The 16,352-nt window shown below is 46.8% G+C and overlaps 30 non-coding genes and 4 pseudogenes across 30 annotated transcripts; all 34 read left to right on the top strand.

The window, feature by feature from the left end:
- The first annotated feature begins 262 nt into the window (after positions 1-262).
- Positions 263-381, top strand: LOC148796452 (5S ribosomal RNA). Its single transcript, XR_016070147.1, has one exon. It is a non-coding gene; the product is annotated as a 5S ribosomal RNA (ribosomal RNA).
- Positions 382-735: 354 nt separating this feature from the next.
- On the top strand, positions 736-854 carry LOC148796451 (5S ribosomal RNA). Its single transcript, XR_016074807.1, has one exon. It is a non-coding gene; the product is annotated as a 5S ribosomal RNA (ribosomal RNA).
- Positions 855-1,208: 354 nt separating this feature from the next.
- On the top strand, positions 1,209-1,327 carry LOC148796450 (5S ribosomal RNA). Its single transcript, XR_016073959.1, has one exon. It is a non-coding gene; the product is annotated as a 5S ribosomal RNA (ribosomal RNA).
- A 356-nt stretch (positions 1,328-1,683) lies between these two features.
- LOC148796449 (5S ribosomal RNA) lies at positions 1,684-1,802 on the top strand. Its single transcript, XR_016071501.1, has one exon. It is a non-coding gene; the product is annotated as a 5S ribosomal RNA (ribosomal RNA).
- A 354-nt stretch (positions 1,803-2,156) lies between these two features.
- On the top strand, positions 2,157-2,274 carry LOC148796448 (5S ribosomal RNA; annotated as a pseudogene).
- Positions 2,275-2,629: 355 nt separating this feature from the next.
- Positions 2,630-2,748, top strand: LOC148796447 (5S ribosomal RNA). Its single transcript, XR_016072452.1, has one exon. It is a non-coding gene; the product is annotated as a 5S ribosomal RNA (ribosomal RNA).
- A 354-nt stretch (positions 2,749-3,102) lies between these two features.
- Positions 3,103-3,221, top strand: LOC148796446 (5S ribosomal RNA). Its single transcript, XR_016075586.1, has one exon. It is a non-coding gene; the product is annotated as a 5S ribosomal RNA (ribosomal RNA).
- A 355-nt stretch (positions 3,222-3,576) lies between these two features.
- Positions 3,577-3,695, top strand: LOC148796445 (5S ribosomal RNA). Its single transcript, XR_016075403.1, has one exon. It is a non-coding gene; the product is annotated as a 5S ribosomal RNA (ribosomal RNA).
- Positions 3,696-4,050: 355 nt separating this feature from the next.
- LOC148796444 (5S ribosomal RNA) lies at positions 4,051-4,169 on the top strand. Its single transcript, XR_016069303.1, has one exon. It is a non-coding gene; the product is annotated as a 5S ribosomal RNA (ribosomal RNA).
- A 353-nt stretch (positions 4,170-4,522) lies between these two features.
- Positions 4,523-4,641, top strand: LOC148796443 (5S ribosomal RNA; annotated as a pseudogene).
- Positions 4,642-4,996: 355 nt separating this feature from the next.
- Positions 4,997-5,115, top strand: LOC148796442 (5S ribosomal RNA). The gene has a single exon (XR_016073958.1). It is a non-coding gene; the product is annotated as a 5S ribosomal RNA (ribosomal RNA).
- Positions 5,116-5,470: 355 nt separating this feature from the next.
- Positions 5,471-5,589, top strand: LOC148796441 (5S ribosomal RNA). The gene has a single exon (XR_016075584.1). It is a non-coding gene; the product is annotated as a 5S ribosomal RNA (ribosomal RNA).
- A 355-nt stretch (positions 5,590-5,944) lies between these two features.
- On the top strand, positions 5,945-6,063 carry LOC148796440 (5S ribosomal RNA). Its single transcript, XR_016075401.1, has one exon. It is a non-coding gene; the product is annotated as a 5S ribosomal RNA (ribosomal RNA).
- Positions 6,064-6,418: 355 nt separating this feature from the next.
- On the top strand, positions 6,419-6,537 carry LOC148796439 (5S ribosomal RNA). The gene has a single exon (XR_016069302.1). It is a non-coding gene; the product is annotated as a 5S ribosomal RNA (ribosomal RNA).
- Positions 6,538-6,890: 353 nt separating this feature from the next.
- Positions 6,891-7,009, top strand: LOC148796438 (5S ribosomal RNA; annotated as a pseudogene).
- A 355-nt stretch (positions 7,010-7,364) lies between these two features.
- On the top strand, positions 7,365-7,483 carry LOC148796437 (5S ribosomal RNA). Its single transcript, XR_016073957.1, has one exon. It is a non-coding gene; the product is annotated as a 5S ribosomal RNA (ribosomal RNA).
- A 355-nt stretch (positions 7,484-7,838) lies between these two features.
- LOC148796436 (5S ribosomal RNA) lies at positions 7,839-7,957 on the top strand. Its single transcript, XR_016073158.1, has one exon. It is a non-coding gene; the product is annotated as a 5S ribosomal RNA (ribosomal RNA).
- Positions 7,958-8,311: 354 nt separating this feature from the next.
- LOC148796435 (5S ribosomal RNA) lies at positions 8,312-8,430 on the top strand. Its single transcript, XR_016073955.1, has one exon. It is a non-coding gene; the product is annotated as a 5S ribosomal RNA (ribosomal RNA).
- Positions 8,431-8,785: 355 nt separating this feature from the next.
- LOC148796434 (5S ribosomal RNA) lies at positions 8,786-8,904 on the top strand. Its single transcript, XR_016070396.1, has one exon. It is a non-coding gene; the product is annotated as a 5S ribosomal RNA (ribosomal RNA).
- Positions 8,905-9,260: 356 nt separating this feature from the next.
- LOC148796433 (5S ribosomal RNA) lies at positions 9,261-9,379 on the top strand. The gene has a single exon (XR_016071319.1). It is a non-coding gene; the product is annotated as a 5S ribosomal RNA (ribosomal RNA).
- A 354-nt stretch (positions 9,380-9,733) lies between these two features.
- Positions 9,734-9,852, top strand: LOC148796432 (5S ribosomal RNA). The gene has a single exon (XR_016073109.1). It is a non-coding gene; the product is annotated as a 5S ribosomal RNA (ribosomal RNA).
- Positions 9,853-10,206: 354 nt separating this feature from the next.
- Positions 10,207-10,325, top strand: LOC148796431 (5S ribosomal RNA). Its single transcript, XR_016073954.1, has one exon. It is a non-coding gene; the product is annotated as a 5S ribosomal RNA (ribosomal RNA).
- A 355-nt stretch (positions 10,326-10,680) lies between these two features.
- LOC148796430 (5S ribosomal RNA) lies at positions 10,681-10,799 on the top strand. The gene has a single exon (XR_016075092.1). It is a non-coding gene; the product is annotated as a 5S ribosomal RNA (ribosomal RNA).
- A 354-nt stretch (positions 10,800-11,153) lies between these two features.
- Positions 11,154-11,272, top strand: LOC148796429 (5S ribosomal RNA). Its single transcript, XR_016073255.1, has one exon. It is a non-coding gene; the product is annotated as a 5S ribosomal RNA (ribosomal RNA).
- A 676-nt stretch (positions 11,273-11,948) lies between these two features.
- Positions 11,949-12,067, top strand: LOC148796428 (5S ribosomal RNA). The gene has a single exon (XR_016071452.1). It is a non-coding gene; the product is annotated as a 5S ribosomal RNA (ribosomal RNA).
- Positions 12,068-12,421: 354 nt separating this feature from the next.
- On the top strand, positions 12,422-12,540 carry LOC148796427 (5S ribosomal RNA). The gene has a single exon (XR_016073254.1). It is a non-coding gene; the product is annotated as a 5S ribosomal RNA (ribosomal RNA).
- A 355-nt stretch (positions 12,541-12,895) lies between these two features.
- LOC148796426 (5S ribosomal RNA) lies at positions 12,896-13,014 on the top strand. The gene has a single exon (XR_016068974.1). It is a non-coding gene; the product is annotated as a 5S ribosomal RNA (ribosomal RNA).
- A 355-nt stretch (positions 13,015-13,369) lies between these two features.
- On the top strand, positions 13,370-13,488 carry LOC148796425 (5S ribosomal RNA). The gene has a single exon (XR_016074685.1). It is a non-coding gene; the product is annotated as a 5S ribosomal RNA (ribosomal RNA).
- A 355-nt stretch (positions 13,489-13,843) lies between these two features.
- On the top strand, positions 13,844-13,962 carry LOC148796424 (5S ribosomal RNA). The gene has a single exon (XR_016073253.1). It is a non-coding gene; the product is annotated as a 5S ribosomal RNA (ribosomal RNA).
- A 355-nt stretch (positions 13,963-14,317) lies between these two features.
- On the top strand, positions 14,318-14,436 carry LOC148796423 (5S ribosomal RNA). Its single transcript, XR_016075206.1, has one exon. It is a non-coding gene; the product is annotated as a 5S ribosomal RNA (ribosomal RNA).
- A 354-nt stretch (positions 14,437-14,790) lies between these two features.
- Positions 14,791-14,909, top strand: LOC148796422 (5S ribosomal RNA; annotated as a pseudogene).
- Positions 14,910-15,265: 356 nt separating this feature from the next.
- LOC148796421 (5S ribosomal RNA) lies at positions 15,266-15,384 on the top strand. Its single transcript, XR_016072304.1, has one exon. It is a non-coding gene; the product is annotated as a 5S ribosomal RNA (ribosomal RNA).
- Positions 15,385-15,737: 353 nt separating this feature from the next.
- LOC148796420 (5S ribosomal RNA) lies at positions 15,738-15,856 on the top strand. The gene has a single exon (XR_016071770.1). It is a non-coding gene; the product is annotated as a 5S ribosomal RNA (ribosomal RNA).
- A 354-nt stretch (positions 15,857-16,210) lies between these two features.
- On the top strand, positions 16,211-16,329 carry LOC148796419 (5S ribosomal RNA). Its single transcript, XR_016075676.1, has one exon. It is a non-coding gene; the product is annotated as a 5S ribosomal RNA (ribosomal RNA).
- Positions 16,330-16,352: the final 23 nt, after the last annotated feature.

Here is a 16,352-nt window from a genome sequence, read left to right as displayed (position 1 = left end):
CATTTGCGGCACAATCGTCATTACTGAATGAGAACCGTGCAAAAACCGGGCTTTTGGCATTCGTCGTGCATTGTGGGCCCCGCGATAGTATTGCATCTATCCGGGGGTGCGACAGATCTGAAAAGCAAACACTCTGCTCACGTAGGAGCTTGTGCACGGTTACCAAGGGAGGAAGGCTGCATACACAGTTTTTTCAAGTCTAAAACAATTAATGGAGGGGAGCAAGATAGTGCACAAAGATCTAAGCGAGCATGAATTAAACGGGTGCGATCATACCAGCACTAATGCACCAGTTCTCATCAGAACTCCGAAGTTAAGCGTGCTTGGGCGAGAGTAGTACTAGGAAGGGTGACCTCCTGGGAAGTCCTCGTGTTGCACCCCAATTTTATTAATATTTTATTTTGATTTGTATTTGCAAATTCCATTTGTTGTTTCTGGGAGACAACTGGAAACAATGCGTCGGATACTCGGACCATTTGCGGCACGATCGTCATTACTGAATGGCAACGATGCAAGAACCGGGCTTTCGGCATTCGTCATGCATTGTGGGCCCCGCGATAGTATTGCATCTATCCGGGGGTGCGGCAAATCTGAAATACAAACACTCTGCTCACGTAGGAGCTTGTGCACGGTTACCAAGGGAGGAAGGCTGCATACACAGTTTTTTCAAATCTAAAACAATTAATGGAGGGGAGCAAGATAGTGCATAAAGATCTAAGCGAGCATGAATTAAACGGGTGCGATCATACCAGCACTAATGCACCGGATCCCATCAGAACTTCGAAGTTAAGCGTGCTTAGGCGAGAGTAGTACTAGGATGGGTGACCTCCTGGGAAGTCCTCGTGTTGCACCCCAATTTTATTAATATTTTATTTTGATTTGTATTTGCAAATTCCATTTGTTGTTTCTGGGAGACAACTGGAAACAATGCGTCGGATACTCGGACCATTTGCGGCACGATCGTCATTACTGAATGGCAACGATGCAAGAACCGGGCTTTCGGCATTCGTCATGCATTGTGGGCCCCGCGATAGTATTGCATCTATCCGGGGGTGCGGCAGATCTGAAATGCAAACACTCTGCTCACGTAGGAGCTTGTGCACGGTTACCAAGGGAGGAAGGCTGCATACACAGTTTTTTCAAATCTAAAACAATTAATGGAGGGGAGCAAGATAGTGCATAAAGATCTAAGCGAGCATGAATTAAACGGGTGCGATCATACCAGCACTAATGCACCGGATCCCATCAGAACTCCGAAGTTAAGTGTGCATGGGCGGGAGTAGTCCTAGGATGGGTGACCTCCTGGGAAGTCCTCGTGTTGCACCCCAATTTTATTAATATTTTATTGCGATATCGTATTTGCAAATTCCATTTGTCGTTTCGGCGAGACAAACGCAAACAACGCGCCGGATACTCGGACCATTTGCGGCACGATTGTCATTACTGAATGGGAACCGTGAAAAAACCGGGCTTTTGGCATTCGTCGTGCATTGTGGGCCCCGCGATAGTATTGCATCTATCCGGGGGTGCGGCAGATCTAAAAAGCAAACACTCTGCTCACGTAAGAGCTTGTGCACGGTTACCAAGGGAGGAAGGCTGCATACACAGTTTTTTTCAAGTCTAAAACAATTAATGGAGGGGAGCAAGATAGTGCATAAAGATCTAAGTGAGCATGAATTAAACGGGTGCGATCATACCAGCACTAATGCACCGGATCCCATCAGAACTCCGAAGTTAAGCGTGCTTGGGCGAGAGTAGTACTAGGATGGGAGACCTCCTGTGAAGTCCTCGTGTTGCACCCTAATTTTATTAATATTTTATTTTGATTTGTATTTGCAAATTCCATTTGTTGTTTCTGGGAGACAACTGGAAACAATGCGTCGGATACTCGGACCATTTGCGGCACGATCGTCATTACTGAATGGCAACGATGCAAGAACCGGGCTTTCGGCATTCGTCATGCATTGTGGGCCCCGCGATAGTATTGCATCTATCCGGGGGTGCGGCAGATCTGAAATACAAACACTCTGCTCACGTAGGAGCTTGTGCACGGTTACCAAGGGAGGAAGGCTGCATACACAGTTTTTTCAAATCTAAAACAATTAATGGAGGGGAGCAAGATAGTGCATAAAGATCTAAGCGAGCATGAATTAAACGGGTGCGATCATAGCAGCACTAATGCACCGGATCCCATCAGAGCTCCGAAGTTAAGTGTGCATGGCGGGAGTAGTCCTAGGATGGGTGACCTCCTGGGAAGTCCTCGTGTTGCACCCCAATTTTATTAATATTTTATTTCGATATCGTATTTGCAAATTCCATTTGTCGTTTCGGCGAGACAAACGCAAACAACGCGCCGGATACTCGGACCATTTGCGGCACAATCGTCATTACTGAATGAGAACCGTGCAAAAACCGGGCTTTTGGCATTCGTCGTGCATTGTGGGCCCCGCGATAGTATTGCATCTATCCGGGGGTGCGACAGATCTGAAAAGCAAACACTCTGCTCACGTAAGAGCTTGTGCACGGTTACCAAGGGAGGAAGGCTGCATACACAGTTTTTTCAAGTCTAAAACAATTAATGGAGGGGAGCAAGATAGTGCACAAAGATCTAAGCGAGCATGAATTAAACGGGTGCGATCATACCAGCACTAATGCACCGGATCTCATCAGAACTCCGAAGTTAAGCGTGCTTGGGCGAGAGTAGTACTAGGAAGGGTGACCTCCTGGGAAGTCCTCGTGTTGCACCCCAATTTTATTAATATTTTATTTTGATTTGTATTTGCAAATTCCATTTGTTGTTTCTGGGAGACAACTGGAAACAATGCGTCGGATACTCGGACCATTTGCGGCACGATCGTCATTACTGAATGGCAACGATGCAAGAACCGGGATTTCGGCATTCGTCGTGCATTGTGGGCCCCGCGATAGTATTGCATCTATCCGGAGGTGCGGCAGATCTGAAAAGCAAACACTCCGCTCACGTAGGAGCTTGTGCACGGTTACCAAGGGAGGAAGGCTGCATACACATTTTTTTCAAATCTAAAACAATTAATGGAAGGGAGCAAGATAGTTCATAAAGATCTAAGCGAGCATGAATTAAACGGGTGCGATCATACCAGCACAAATGCACCGGATCCCATCAGAACTCCGAAGTTAAGTGTGCTTGGGCGAGAGTAGTATTAGGATGGGTGACCTCCTGGGAAGTCCTTGTGTTTCACCCCAATTTTATTAATATTTTATTTCGATATCGTATTTGCAAATTCCATTTGTCGTGTCGGCGAGACAAACTCAAACAACGCGCCGGATACTCGGACCATTTGCGGCACGATCGTCATTACTGAATGGGAACCGTGCAAAAACTGGGCTTTTGGCATTCGTCGTGCATTGTGGGCCCCGCGATAGTATTGCATCTATCCGGGGGTGCGGGAGATCTGAAAAGCAAACACTCTGCTCACGTAGGAGCTTGTGCACGGTTACCAAGGGAGGAAGGCTGCATACACAGTTTTTTCAAGTCTAAAACAATTAATGGAGGGGAGCAAGATAGTGCATAAAGATCTAAGCGAGCATGAATTAAACGGGTGCGATCATACCAGCACTAATGCACCGGATCCCATCAGAACTCCGAAGTTAAGTGTGCATGGGCGGGAGTAGTCCTAGGATGGGTGACCTACTGGGAAGTCCTCGTGTTGCACCCCAATTTTATTAATATTTTATTTCGATATCGTATTTGCAAATTCCATTTGTCGTTTCGGCGAGACAAACGCAAACAACGCGCCGGATACTCGGACCATTTGCAGCACGATTGTCATTACTGAATGGGAACCGTGAAAAAACCGGGCTTTTGGCATTCGTCGTGCATTGTGGGCCCCGCGATAGTATTGCATCTATCCGGGGGTGCGGCAGATCTAAAAAGCAAACACTCTGCTCACGTAGGAGCTTGTGCACGGTTACCAAGGGAGGAAGGCTGCATACACAGTTTTTTCATGTCTAAAACAATTAATGGAGGGGAGCAAGATAGTGCATAAAGATCTAAGCGAGCATGAATTAAACGGGTGCGATCATACTAGCACTAATGCACCGAATCCCATCAGAACTCTGAAGTTAAGCGTGCTTGGGCGAGAGTAGTACTAGGATGGGTGACCTCCTGGGAAGTCCTCGTGTTGCACCCCAATTTTATTAATATTTTATTTTGATTTGTATTTGCAAATTCCATTTATTGTTTCTGGGAGATACTGGAAACAATGCGTCGGATACTCGGACCATTTGCGGCACGATCGTCATTACTGAATGGCCACGATGCAAGAACCGGGCTTTCGGCATTCGTCATGCATTGTGGGCCCCGCGATAGTATTGCATCTATCCGGAGGTGCGGCAGATCTGAAAAGCAAACACTCCGCTCACGTAGGAGCTTGTGCACGGTTACCAAGGGAAAGAGGCTGCATACACATTTTTTTCAAATCTAAAACAATTAATGGAAGGGAGCAAGATAGGTCATAAAGATCTAAGCGAGCATGAATTAAACGGGTGCTATCATACCAGCACTAATGCACCGGATCTCATCAGAACTCCGAAGTTAAGTGTGCTTGGGTGAGAGTAGTATTAGGATGGGTGACCTCCTGGGAAGTCCTTGTGTTTCACCCCAATTTTATTAATATTTTATTTCGATATCGTATTTGCAAATTCCATTTGTCGTTTCGGCGAGACAAACTCAAACAACGCGCCGGATACTCGGACCATTTGCGGCACGATCGTCATTACTGAATGGGAACCGTGCAAAAACCGGGCTTTTGGCATTCGTCGTGCATTGTGGGCCCCGCGATAGTATTGCATCTATCCGGGGGTGCGGCAGATCTGAAAAGCAAACACTCTTCTCACGTAGGAGCTTGTGCACGGTTACCAAGGGAGGAAGGCTGCATACACAGTTTTTTCAAGTCTAAAACAATTAATGGAGGGGAGCAAGATAGTGCATAAAGATCTAAGCGAGCATGAATTAAACGGGTGCGATCATACCAGCACTAATGCACCGGATCCCATCAGAACTCCGAAGTTAAGTGTGCATGGGCGGGAGTAGTCCTAGGATGGGTGACCTCCTGGGAAGTCCTCGTGTTGCACCCCAATTTTATTAATATTTTATTTCGATATCGTATTTGCAAATTCCATTTGTCGTTTCGGCGAGACAAACGCAAACAACGCGCCGGATACTCGGACCATTTGCGGCACGATTGTCATTACTGAATGGGAACCGTGAAAAAACCGGGCTTTTGGCATTCGTCGTGCATTGTGGGCCCCGCGATAGTATTGCATCTATCCGGGGGTGCGGCAGATCTAAAAAGCAAACACTCTGCTCACGTAAGAGCTTGTGCACGGTTACCAAGGGAGGAAGGCTGCATACACAGTTTTTTCAAGTCTAAAACAATTAATGGAGGGGAGCAAGATAGTTCATAAAGATCTAAGCGAGCATGAATTAAACGGGTGCGATCATACCAGCACAAATGCACCGGATCCCATCAGAACTCCGAAGTTAAGTGTGCTTGGGCGAGAGTAGTATTAGGATGGGTGACCTCCTGGGAAGTCCTTGTGTTTCACCCCAATTTTATTAATATTTTATTTCGATATCGTATTTGCAAATTCCATTTGTCGTGTCGGCGAGACAAACTCAAACAACGCGCCGGATACTCGGACCATTTGCGGCACGATCGTCATTACTGAATGGGAACCGTGCAAAAACTGGGCTTTTGGCATTCGTCGTGCATTGTGGGCCCCGCGATAGTATTGCATCTATCCGGGGGTGCGGGAGATCTGAAAAGCAAACACTCTGCTCACGTAGGAGCTTGTGCACGGTTACCAAGGGAGGAAGGCTGCATACACAGTTTTTTCAAGTCTAAAACAATTAATGGAGGGGAGCAAGATAGTGCATAAAGATCTAAGCGAGCATGAATTAAACGGGTGCGATCATACCAGCACTAATGCACCGGATCCCATCAGAACTCCGAAGTTAAGTGTGCATGGGCGGGAGTAGTCCTAGGATGGGTGACCTACTGGGAAGTCCTCGTGTTGCACCCCAATTTTATTAATATTTTATTTCGATATCGTATTTGCAAATTCCATTTGTCGTTTCGGCGAGACAAACGCAAACAACGCGCCGGATACTCGGACCATTTGCAGCACGATTGTCATTACTGAATGGGAACCGTGAAAAAACCGGGCTTTTGGCATTCGTCGTGCATTGTGGGCCCCGCGATAGTATTGCATCTATCCGGGGGTGCGGCAGATCTAAAAAGCAAACACTCTGCTCACGTAGGAGCTTGTGCACGGTTACCAAGGGAGGAAGGCTGCATACACAGTTTTTTCATGTCTAAAACAATTAATGGAGGGGAGCAAGATAGTGCATAAAGATCTAAGCGAGCATGAATTAAACGGGTGCGATCATACTAGCACTAATGCACCGAATCCCATCAGAACTCTGAAGTTAAGCGTGCTTGGGCGAGAGTAGTACTAGGATGGGTGACCTCCTGGGAAGTCCTCGTGTTGCACCCCAATTTTATTAATATTTTATTTTGATTTGTATTTGCAAATTCCATTTATTGTTTCTGGGAGATACTGGAAACAATGCGTCGGATACTCGGACCATTTGCGGCACGATCGTCATTACTGAATGGCCACGATGCAAGAACCGGGCTTTCGGCATTCGTCATGCATTGTGGGCCCCGCGATAGTATTGCATCTATCCGGAGGTGCGGCAGATCTGAAAAGCAAACACTCCGCTCACGTAGGAGCTTGTGCACGGTTACCAAGGGAAAGAGGCTGCATACACATTTTTTTCAAATCTAAAACAATTAATGGAAGGGAGCAAGATAGGTCATAAAGATCTAAGCGAGCATGAATTAAACGGGTGCTATCATACCAGCACTAATGCACCGGATCTCATCAGAACTCCGAAGTTAAGTGTGCTTGGGTGAGAGTAGTATTAGGATGGGTGACCTCCTGGGAAGTCCTTGTGTTTCACCCCAATTTTATTAATATTTTATTTCGATATCGTATTTGCAAATTCCATTTGTCGTTTCGGCGAGACAAACTCAAACAACGCGCCGGATACTCGGACCATTTGCGGCACGATCGTCATTACTGAATGGGAACCGTGCAAAAACCGGGCTTTTGGCATTCGTCGTGCATTGTGGGCCCCGCGATAGTATTGCATCTATCCGGGGGTGCGGCAGATCTGAAAAGCAAACACTCTTCTCACGTAGGAGCTTGTGCACGGTTACCAAGGGAGGAAGGCTGCATACACAGTTTTTTCAAGTCTAAAACAATTAATGGAGGGGAGCAAGATAGTGCATAAAGATCTAAGCGAGCATGAATTAAACGGGTGCGATCATACCAGCACTAATGCACCGGATCCCATCAGAACTCCGAAGTTAAGTGTGCATGGGCGGGAGTAGTCCTAGGATGGGTGACCTCCTGGGAAGTCCTCGTGTTGCACCCCAATTTTATTAATATTTTATTTCGATATCGTATTTGCAAATTCCATTTGTCGTTTCGGCGAGACAAACGCAAACAACGCGCCGGATACTCGGACCATTTGCGGCACGATTGTCATTACTGAATGGGAACCGTGAAAAAACCGGGCTTTTGGCATTCGTCGTGCATTGTGGGCCCCGCGATAGTATTGCATCTATCCGGGGGTGCGGCAGATCTAAAAAGCAAACACTCTGCTCACGTAAGAGCTTGTGCACGGTTACCAAGGGAGGAAGGCTGCATACACAGTTTTTTCAAGTCTAAAACAATTAATGGAGGGGAGCAAGATAGTGCATAAAGATCTAAGCGAGCATGAATTAAACGGGTGCGATCATACTAGCACTAATGCACCGGAACCCATCAGAACTCCGAAGTTAAGCGTGCTTGGGCGAGAGTAGTACTAGGATGGGTGACCTCCTGGGAAGTCCTCGTGTTGCACCCCAATTTTATTAATATTTTATTTTGATTTGTATTTGCAAATTCCATTTGTTGTTTCTGGGAGACAACTGGAAACAATGCGTCGGATACTCGGACCATTTGCGGCACGATCGTCATTACTGAATGGCAACGATGCAAGAACCGGGCTTTCGGCATTCGTCATGCATTGTGGGCCCCGCGATAGTATTGCATCTATCCGGGGGTGCGGCAGATCTGAAATGCAAACACTCTGCTCACGTAGGAGCTTGTGCACGGTTACCAAGGGAGGAAGGCTGCATACACAGTTTTTTCAAATCTCAAACAATTAATGGAGGGGAGCAAGATAGTGCATAAAGATCTAAGCGAGCATGAATTAAACGGGTGCGATCATACCAGCACTAATGCACCGGATCCCATCAGAACTCCGAAGTTAAGTGTGCATGGGCGGGAGTAGTCCTAGGATGGGTGACCTCCTGGGAAGTCCTCGTGTTGCACCCCAATTTTATTAATATTTTATTTCGATATCGTATTTGCAAATTCCATTTGTCGTTTCGGCGAGACAAACGCAAACAACGCGCCGGATACTCGGACCATTTGCGGCACAATCGTCATTACTGAATGAGAACCGTGCAAAAACCGGGCTTTTGGCATTCGTCGGGCATTGTGGGCCCCGCGATAGTATTGCATCTATCCGGGGGTGCGACAGATCTGAAAAGCAAACACTCTGCTCACGTAGGAGCTTGTGCACGGTTACCAAGGGAGGAAGGCTGCATACACAGTTTTTTCAAGTCTAAAACAATTAATGGAGGGGAGCAAGATAGTGCACAAAGATCTAAGCGAGCATGAATTAAACGGGTGTGATCATACCAGCACTAATGCACCGGATCCCATCAGAACTCCGAAGTTAAGTGTGCTTGGGCGAGAGTAGTATTAGGATGGGTGACCTCCTGGGAAGTCCTAGTGTTTCACCCCAATTTTATTAATATTTTATTTCGATATCGTATTTGCAAATTCCATTTGTCGTTTCGGCGAGACAAACGCAAACAACGCGCCGGATACTCGGACCATTTGCGGCACGATTGTCATTACTGAATGGGAACCGTGAAAAAACCGGGCTTTTGGCATTCGTCGTGCATTGTGGGCCCCGCGATAGTATTGCATCTATCCGGGGGTGCGGCAGATCTAAAAAGCAAACACTCTGCTCACGTAAGAGCTTGTGCACGGTTACCAAGGGAGGAAGGCTGCATACACAGTTTTTTTCAAGTCTAAAACAATTAATGGAGGGGAGCAAGATAGTGCATAAAGATCTAAGCGAGCATGAATTAAACGGGTGCGATCATACCAGCATTAATGCACCGGATCCCATCAGAACTCCGAAGTTAAGCGTGCTTGGGCGAGAGTAGTACTAGGATGGGCGACCTCCTGGGAAGTCCTCGTGTTGCACCCCAATTTTATTAATATTTTATTTTGATTTGTATTTGCAAATTCCATTTGTTGTTTCTGGGAGACAACTGGAAACAATGCGTCGGATACTCGGACCATTTGCGGCACGATCGTCATTACTGAATGGCAACGATGCAAGAACCGGGCTTTCGGCATTCGTCATGCATTGTGGGCCCCGCGATAGTATTGCATCTATCCGGGGGTGCGGCAGATCTGAAATACAAACACTCTGCTCACGTAGGAGCTTGTGCACGGTTACCAAGGGAGGAAGGCTGCATACACAGTTTTTTCAAATCTAAAACAATTAATGGAGGGGAGCAAGATAGTGCATAAAGATCTAAGCGAGCATGAATTAAACGGGTGCGATCATACCAGCACTAATGCACCGGATCCCATCAGAACTCCGAAGTTAAGCGTGCTTGGGCGAGAGTAGTACTAGGATGGGTGACCTCCTGGGAAGTCCTCGTGTTGCACCCCAATTTTATTAATATTTTATTTTGATTTGTATTTGCAAATTCCATTTGTTGTTTCTGGGAGACAACTGGAAACAATGCGTCGGATACTCGGACCATTTGCGGCACGATCGTCATTACTGAATGGCAACGATGCAAGAACCGGGCTTTCGGCATTCGTCATGCATTGTGGGCCCCGCGATAGTATTGCATCTATCCGGGGGTGCGGCAGATCTGAAATGCAAACACTCTGCTCACGTAGGAACTTGTGCACGGTTACCAAGGGAGGAAGGCTGCATACACAGTTTTTTCAAATCTTAAACAATTAATGGAGGGGAGCAAGATAGTGCATAAAGATCTAAGCGAGCATGAATTAAACGGGTGCGATCATACCAGCACTAATGCACCGGATCCCATCAGAACTCCGAAGTTAAGTGTGCATGGGCGGGAGTAGTCCTAGGATGGGTGACCTCCTGGGAAGTCCTCGTGTTGCACCCCAATTTTATTAATATTTTATTGCGATATCGTATTTGCAAATTCCATTTGTCGTTTCGGCGAGACAAACGCAAACAACGCGCCGGATACTCGGACCATTTGCGGCACGATTGTCATTACTGAATGGGAACCGTGAAAAAACCGGGCTTTTGGCATTCGTCGTGCATTGTGGGCCCCGCGATAGTATTGCATCTATCCGGGGGTGCGGCAGATCTAAAAAGCAAACACTCTGCTCACGTAGGAGCTTGTGCACGGTTACCAAGGGAGGAAGGCTGCATACACAGTTTTTTCAAGTCTAAAACAATTAATGGAGGGGAGCAAGATAGTGCATAAAGATCTAAGCGAGCATGAATTAAACGGGTGCGATCATACCAGCACTAATGCACCGAATCCCATCAGAACTCTGAAGTTAAGCGTGCTTGGGCGAGAGTAGTACTAGGATGGGTGACCTCCTGGGAAGTCCTCGTGTTGCACCCCAATTTTATTAATATTTTATTTTGATTTGTATTTGCAAATTCCATTTGTTGTTTCTGGGAGACAACTGGAAACAATGCGTCGGATACTCGGACCATTTGCGGCACGATCGTCATTACTGAATGGCAACGATGCAAGAACCGGGCTTTCGGCATTCGTCGTGCATTGTGGGCCCCGCGATAGTATTGCATCTATCCGGAGGTGCGGCAGATCTGAAAAGCAAACACTCTGCTCACGTAGGAGCTTGTGCACGGTTACCAAGGGAGGAAGGCTGCATACACATTTTTTTCAAATCTAAAACAATTAATGGAAGGGAGCAAGATAGTTCATAAAGATCTAAGCGAGCATGAATTAAACGGGTGCGATCATACCAGCACTAATGCACCGGATCCCATCAGAACTCCGAAGTTAAGTGTGCTTGGGCGAGCGTAGTACTAGGATGGGTGACCTCCTGTGAAGTCCTCGTGTTGCACCCCAATTTTATTAATATTTTATTTCGATATCGTATTTGCAAATTCCATTTGTCGTTTCGGCGAGACAAACGCAAACAACGCGCCGGATACTCGGACCATTTGCGGCACAATCGTCATTACTGAATGAGAACCGTGCAAAAACCGGGCTTTTGGCATTCGTCGTGCATTGTGGGCCCCGCGATAGTATTGCATCTATCCGGGGGTGCGACAGATCTGAAAAGCAAACACTCGGCTCACGTAGGAGCTTGTGCACGGTTACCAAGGGAGGAAGGCTGCATACACAGTTTTTTCAAGTCTAAAACAATTAATGGAGGGGAGCAAGATAGTGCACAAAGATCTAAGCGAGCATGAATTAAACGGGTGCGATCATACCAGCACTAATGCACCTCCTGGAAACAATGCGTCGGATACTCGGATCATTTGCGGCACGATCGTCATTACTGAATGGCCACGATGCAAGAACCGGGCTTTCGGCATTCGTCATGCATTGTGGGCCCCGCGATAGTATTGCATCTATCCGGAGGTGCGGCAGATCTGAAAAGCAAACACTCCGCTCACGTAGGAGCTTGTGCACGGTTACCAAGGGAAGAAGGCTGCATACACATTTTTTTCAAATCTAAAACAATTAATGGAAGGGAGCAAGATAGGTCATAAAGATCTAAGCGAGCATGAATTAAACGGGTGCGATCATACCAGCACTAATGCACCGGATCCCATCAGAACTCCGAAGTTAAGCGTGCTTGGGCGAGAGTAGTACTAGGAAGGGTGACCTCCTGGGAAGTCCTCGTGTTGCACCCCAATTTTATTAATATTTTATTTTGATTTGTATTTGCAAATTCCATTTGTTGTTTCTGGGAGACAACTGGAAACAATGCGTCGGATACTCGGACCATTTGCGGCACGATCGTCATTACTGAATGGCAACGATGCAAGAACCGGGCTTTCGGCATTCGTCATGCATTGTGGGCCCCGCGATAGTATTGCATCTATCCGGGGGTGCGGCAGATCTGAAATGCAAACACTCTGCTCACGTAGGAGCTTGTGCACGGTTACCAAGGGAGGAAGGCTGCATACACAGTTTTTTCAAATCTAAAACAATTAATGGAGGGGAGCAAGATAGTGCTTAAAGATCTAAGCGAGCATGAATTAAACGGGTGCGATCATACCAGCACTAATGCACCGGATCCCATCAGAACTCCGAAGTTAAGTGTGCTTGGGCGAGCGTAGTACTAGGATGGGTGACCTCCTGTGAAGTCCTCGTGTTGCACCCCAATTTTATTAATATTTTATTTCGATATCGTATTTGCAAATTCCATTTGTCGTTTCGGCGAGACAAACGCAAACAACGCGCCGGATACTCGGACCATTAGCGGCACAATCGTCATTACTGAATGAGAACCGTGCAAAAACCGGGCTTTTGGCATTCGTCGTGCATTGTGGGCCCCGCGATAGTATTGCATCTATCCGGGGGTGCGACAGATCTGAAAAGCAAACACTCTGCTCACGTAGGAGCTTGTGCACGGTTACCAAGGGAGGAAGGCTGCATACACAGTTTTTTCAAGTCTAAAACAATTAATGGAGGGGAGCAAGATAGTGCACAAAGATCTAAGCGAGCATGAATTAAACGGGTGCGATCATACCAGCACTAATGCACCGGATCTCCTCAGAACTCCGAAGTTAAGCGTGCTTGGGCGAGAGTAGTAGTAGGAAGGGTGACCTCCTGGGAAGTCCTCGTGTTGCACCCCAATTTTATTAATATTTTATTGCGATATCGTATTTGCAAATTCCATTTGTCGTTTCGGCGAGACAAACGCAAACAACGCGCCGGATACTCGGACCATTTGCGGCACGATTGTCATTACTGAATGGGAACCGTGAAAAAACCGGGCTTTTGGCATTCGTCGTGCATTGTGGGCCCCGCGATAGTATTGCATCTATCCGGGGGTGCGGCAGATCTAAAAAGCAAACACTCTGCTCACGTAGGAGCTTGTGCACGGTTACCAAGGGAGGAAGGCTGCATACACAGTTTTTTCAAGTCTAAAACAATTAATGGAGGGGAGCAAGATAGTGCATAAAGATCTAAGCGAGCATGAATTAAACGGGTGCGATCATACCAGCACTAATGCACCGGATCCCATCAGAACTCCGAAGTTAAGTGTGCATGGGCGGGATTAGTCCTAGGATGGGTGACCTCCTGGGAAGTCCTCGTGTTGCACCCCAATTTTATTAATATTTTATTTCGATATCGTATTTGCAAATTCCATTTGTCGTTTCGGCGAGACAAACGCAAACAACGCGCCGGATACTCGGACCATTTGCGGCACAATCGTCATTACTGAATGAGAACCGTGCAAAAACCGGGCTTTTGGCATTCGTCGTGCATTGTGGGCCCCGCGATAGTATTGCATCTATCCGGGGGTGCGGCAGATCTGAAAAGCAAACACTCTGCTCACGTAGGAGCTTGTGCACGGTTACCAAGGGAGGAAGGCTGCATACACAGTTTTTTCAAATCTAAAACAATTAATGGAGGGGAGCAAGATAGTGCATAAAGATCTAAGCGAGCATGAATTAAACGGGTGCGATCATACCAGCACTAATGCACCGGATCCCATCAGAACTCCGAAGTTAAGTGTGCTTGGGCGAGCGTAGTACTAGGATGGGTGACCTCCTGTGAAGTCCTCGTGTTGCACCCCAATTTTATTAATATTTTATTTCGATATCGTATTTGCAAATTCCATTTGTCGTTTCGGCGAGACAAACGCAAACAACGCGCCGGATACTCGGACCATTTGCGGCACAATCGTCATTACTGAATGAGAACCGTGCAAAAACCGGGCTTTTGGCATTCGTCGTGCATTGTGGGCCCCGCGATAGTATTGCATCTATCCGGGGGTGCGACAGATCTGAAAAGCAAACACTCTGCTCACGTAGGAGCTTGTGCACGGTTAACAAGGGAGGAAGGCTGCATACACAGTTTTTTCAAGTCTAAAACAATTAATGGAGGGGAGCAAGATAGTGCACAAAGATCTAAGCGAGCATGAATTAAACGGGTGCGATCATACCAGCACTAATGCACCGGATCTCATCAGAACTCCAAAGTTAAGCGTGCTTGGGCGAGAGTAGTACTAGGAAGGGTGACCTCCTGGGAAGTCCTCGTGTTGCACCCCAATTTTATTAATATTTTATTTTGATTTGTATTTGCAAATTCCATTTGTTGTTTCTGGGAGACAACTGGAAACAATGCGTCGGATACTCGGACCATTTGCGGCACGATCGTCATTACTGAATGGCAACGATGCAAGAACCGGGCTTTCGGCATTCGTCGTGCATTGTGGGCCCCGCGATAGTATTGCATCTATCCGGAGGTGCCGCAGATCTGAAAAGCAAACACTCCGCTCACGTAGGAGCTTGTGCACGGTTACCAAGGGAGGAAGGCTGCATACACATTTTTTTCAAATCTAAAACAATTAATGGAAGGGAGCAAGATAGTTCATAAAGATCTAAGCGAGCATGAATTAAACTTGTGCGATCATACCAGCACAAATGCACCGGATCCCATCAGAACTCCGAAGTTAAGTGTGCTTGGGCGAGAGTAGTATTAGGATGGGTGACCTCCTGGGAAGTCCTAGTGTTTCACCCCAATTTTATTAATATTTTATTTCGATATCGTATTTGCAAATTCCATTTGTCGTTTCGGCGAGACAAACGCAAACAACGCGCCGGATACTCGGACCATTTGCGGCACGATTGTCATTACTGAATGGGAACCGTGAAAAAACCGGGCTTTTGGCATTCGTCGTGCATTGTGGGCCCCGCGATAGTATTGCATCTATCCGGGGGTGCGGCAGATCTAAAAAGCAAACACTCTGCTCACGTAAGAGCTTGTGCACGGTTACCAAGGGAGGAAGGCTGCATACACAGTTTTTTTCAAGTCTAAAACAATTAATGGAGGGGAGCAAGATAGTGCATAAAGATCTAAGCGAGCATGAATTAAACGGTTGCGATCATACCAGCACTAATGCACCGGATCCCATCAGAACTCCGAAGTTAAGCGTGCTTGGGCGAGAGTAGTACTAGGATGGGCGACCTCCTGGGAAGTCCTCGTGTTGCACCCCAATTTTATTAATATTTTATTTTGATTTGTATTTGCAAATTCCATTTGTTGTTTCTGGGAGACAACTGGAAACAATGCGTCGGATACTCGGACCATTTGCGGCACGATCGTCATTACTGAATGGCAACGATGCAAGAACCGGGCTTTCGGCATTCGTCATGCATTGTGGCCCCGCGATAGTATTGCATCTATCCGGGGGTGCGGCAGATCTGAAATACAAACACTCTGCTCACGTAGGAGCTTGTGCACGGTTACCAAGGGAGGAAGGCTGCATACACAGTTTTTTCAAATCTAAAACAATTAATGGAGGGGAGCAAGATAGTGCATAAAGATCTAAGCGAGCATGAATTAAACGGGTGCGATCAAACCAGCACTAATGCACCGGATCCCATCAGAACTCCGAAGTTAAGCGTGCTTGGGCGAGAGTAGTACTAGGATGGGTGACCTCCTGGGAAGTCCTCGTGTTGCACCCCAATTTTATTAATATTTTATTTTGATTTGTATTTGCAAATTCCATTTGTTGTTTCTGGGAGACAACTGGAAACAATGCGTCGGATACTCGGACCATTTGCGGCACGATCGTCATTACTGAATGGCAACGATGCAAGAACCGGGCTTTCGGCATTCGTCATGCATTGTGGGCCCCGCGATAGTATTGCATCTATCCGGGGGTGCGGCAGATCTGAAATGCAAACACTCTGCTCACGTAGGAACTTGTGCACGGTTACCAAGGGAGGAAGGCTGCATACACAGTTTTTTCAAATCTTAAACAATTAATGGAGGGGAGCAAGATAGTGCATAAAGATCTAAGCGAGCATGAATTAAACGGGTGCGATCATACCAGCACTAATGCACCGGATCCCATCAGAACTCTGAAGTTAAGTGTGCATGGGCGGGAGTAGTCCTAGGATGGGTGACCTCCTGGGAAGTCCTCGTGTTGCACCCCAATTTTATTAATATTTTATTGCG

The sequence above is a fragment of the Nelumbo nucifera genome, chromosome 4 (assembly GCF_055504915.1).
Source record: "Nelumbo nucifera cultivar China Antique chromosome 4, China Antique-T2T, whole genome shotgun sequence".
NCBI classification, from domain to species: domain Eukaryota; kingdom Viridiplantae; phylum Streptophyta; class Magnoliopsida; order Proteales; family Nelumbonaceae; genus Nelumbo; species Nelumbo nucifera.
Note: the sequence above shows the minus strand (reverse complement) of the source record. Positions and strands in the feature narration are given on the sequence as shown.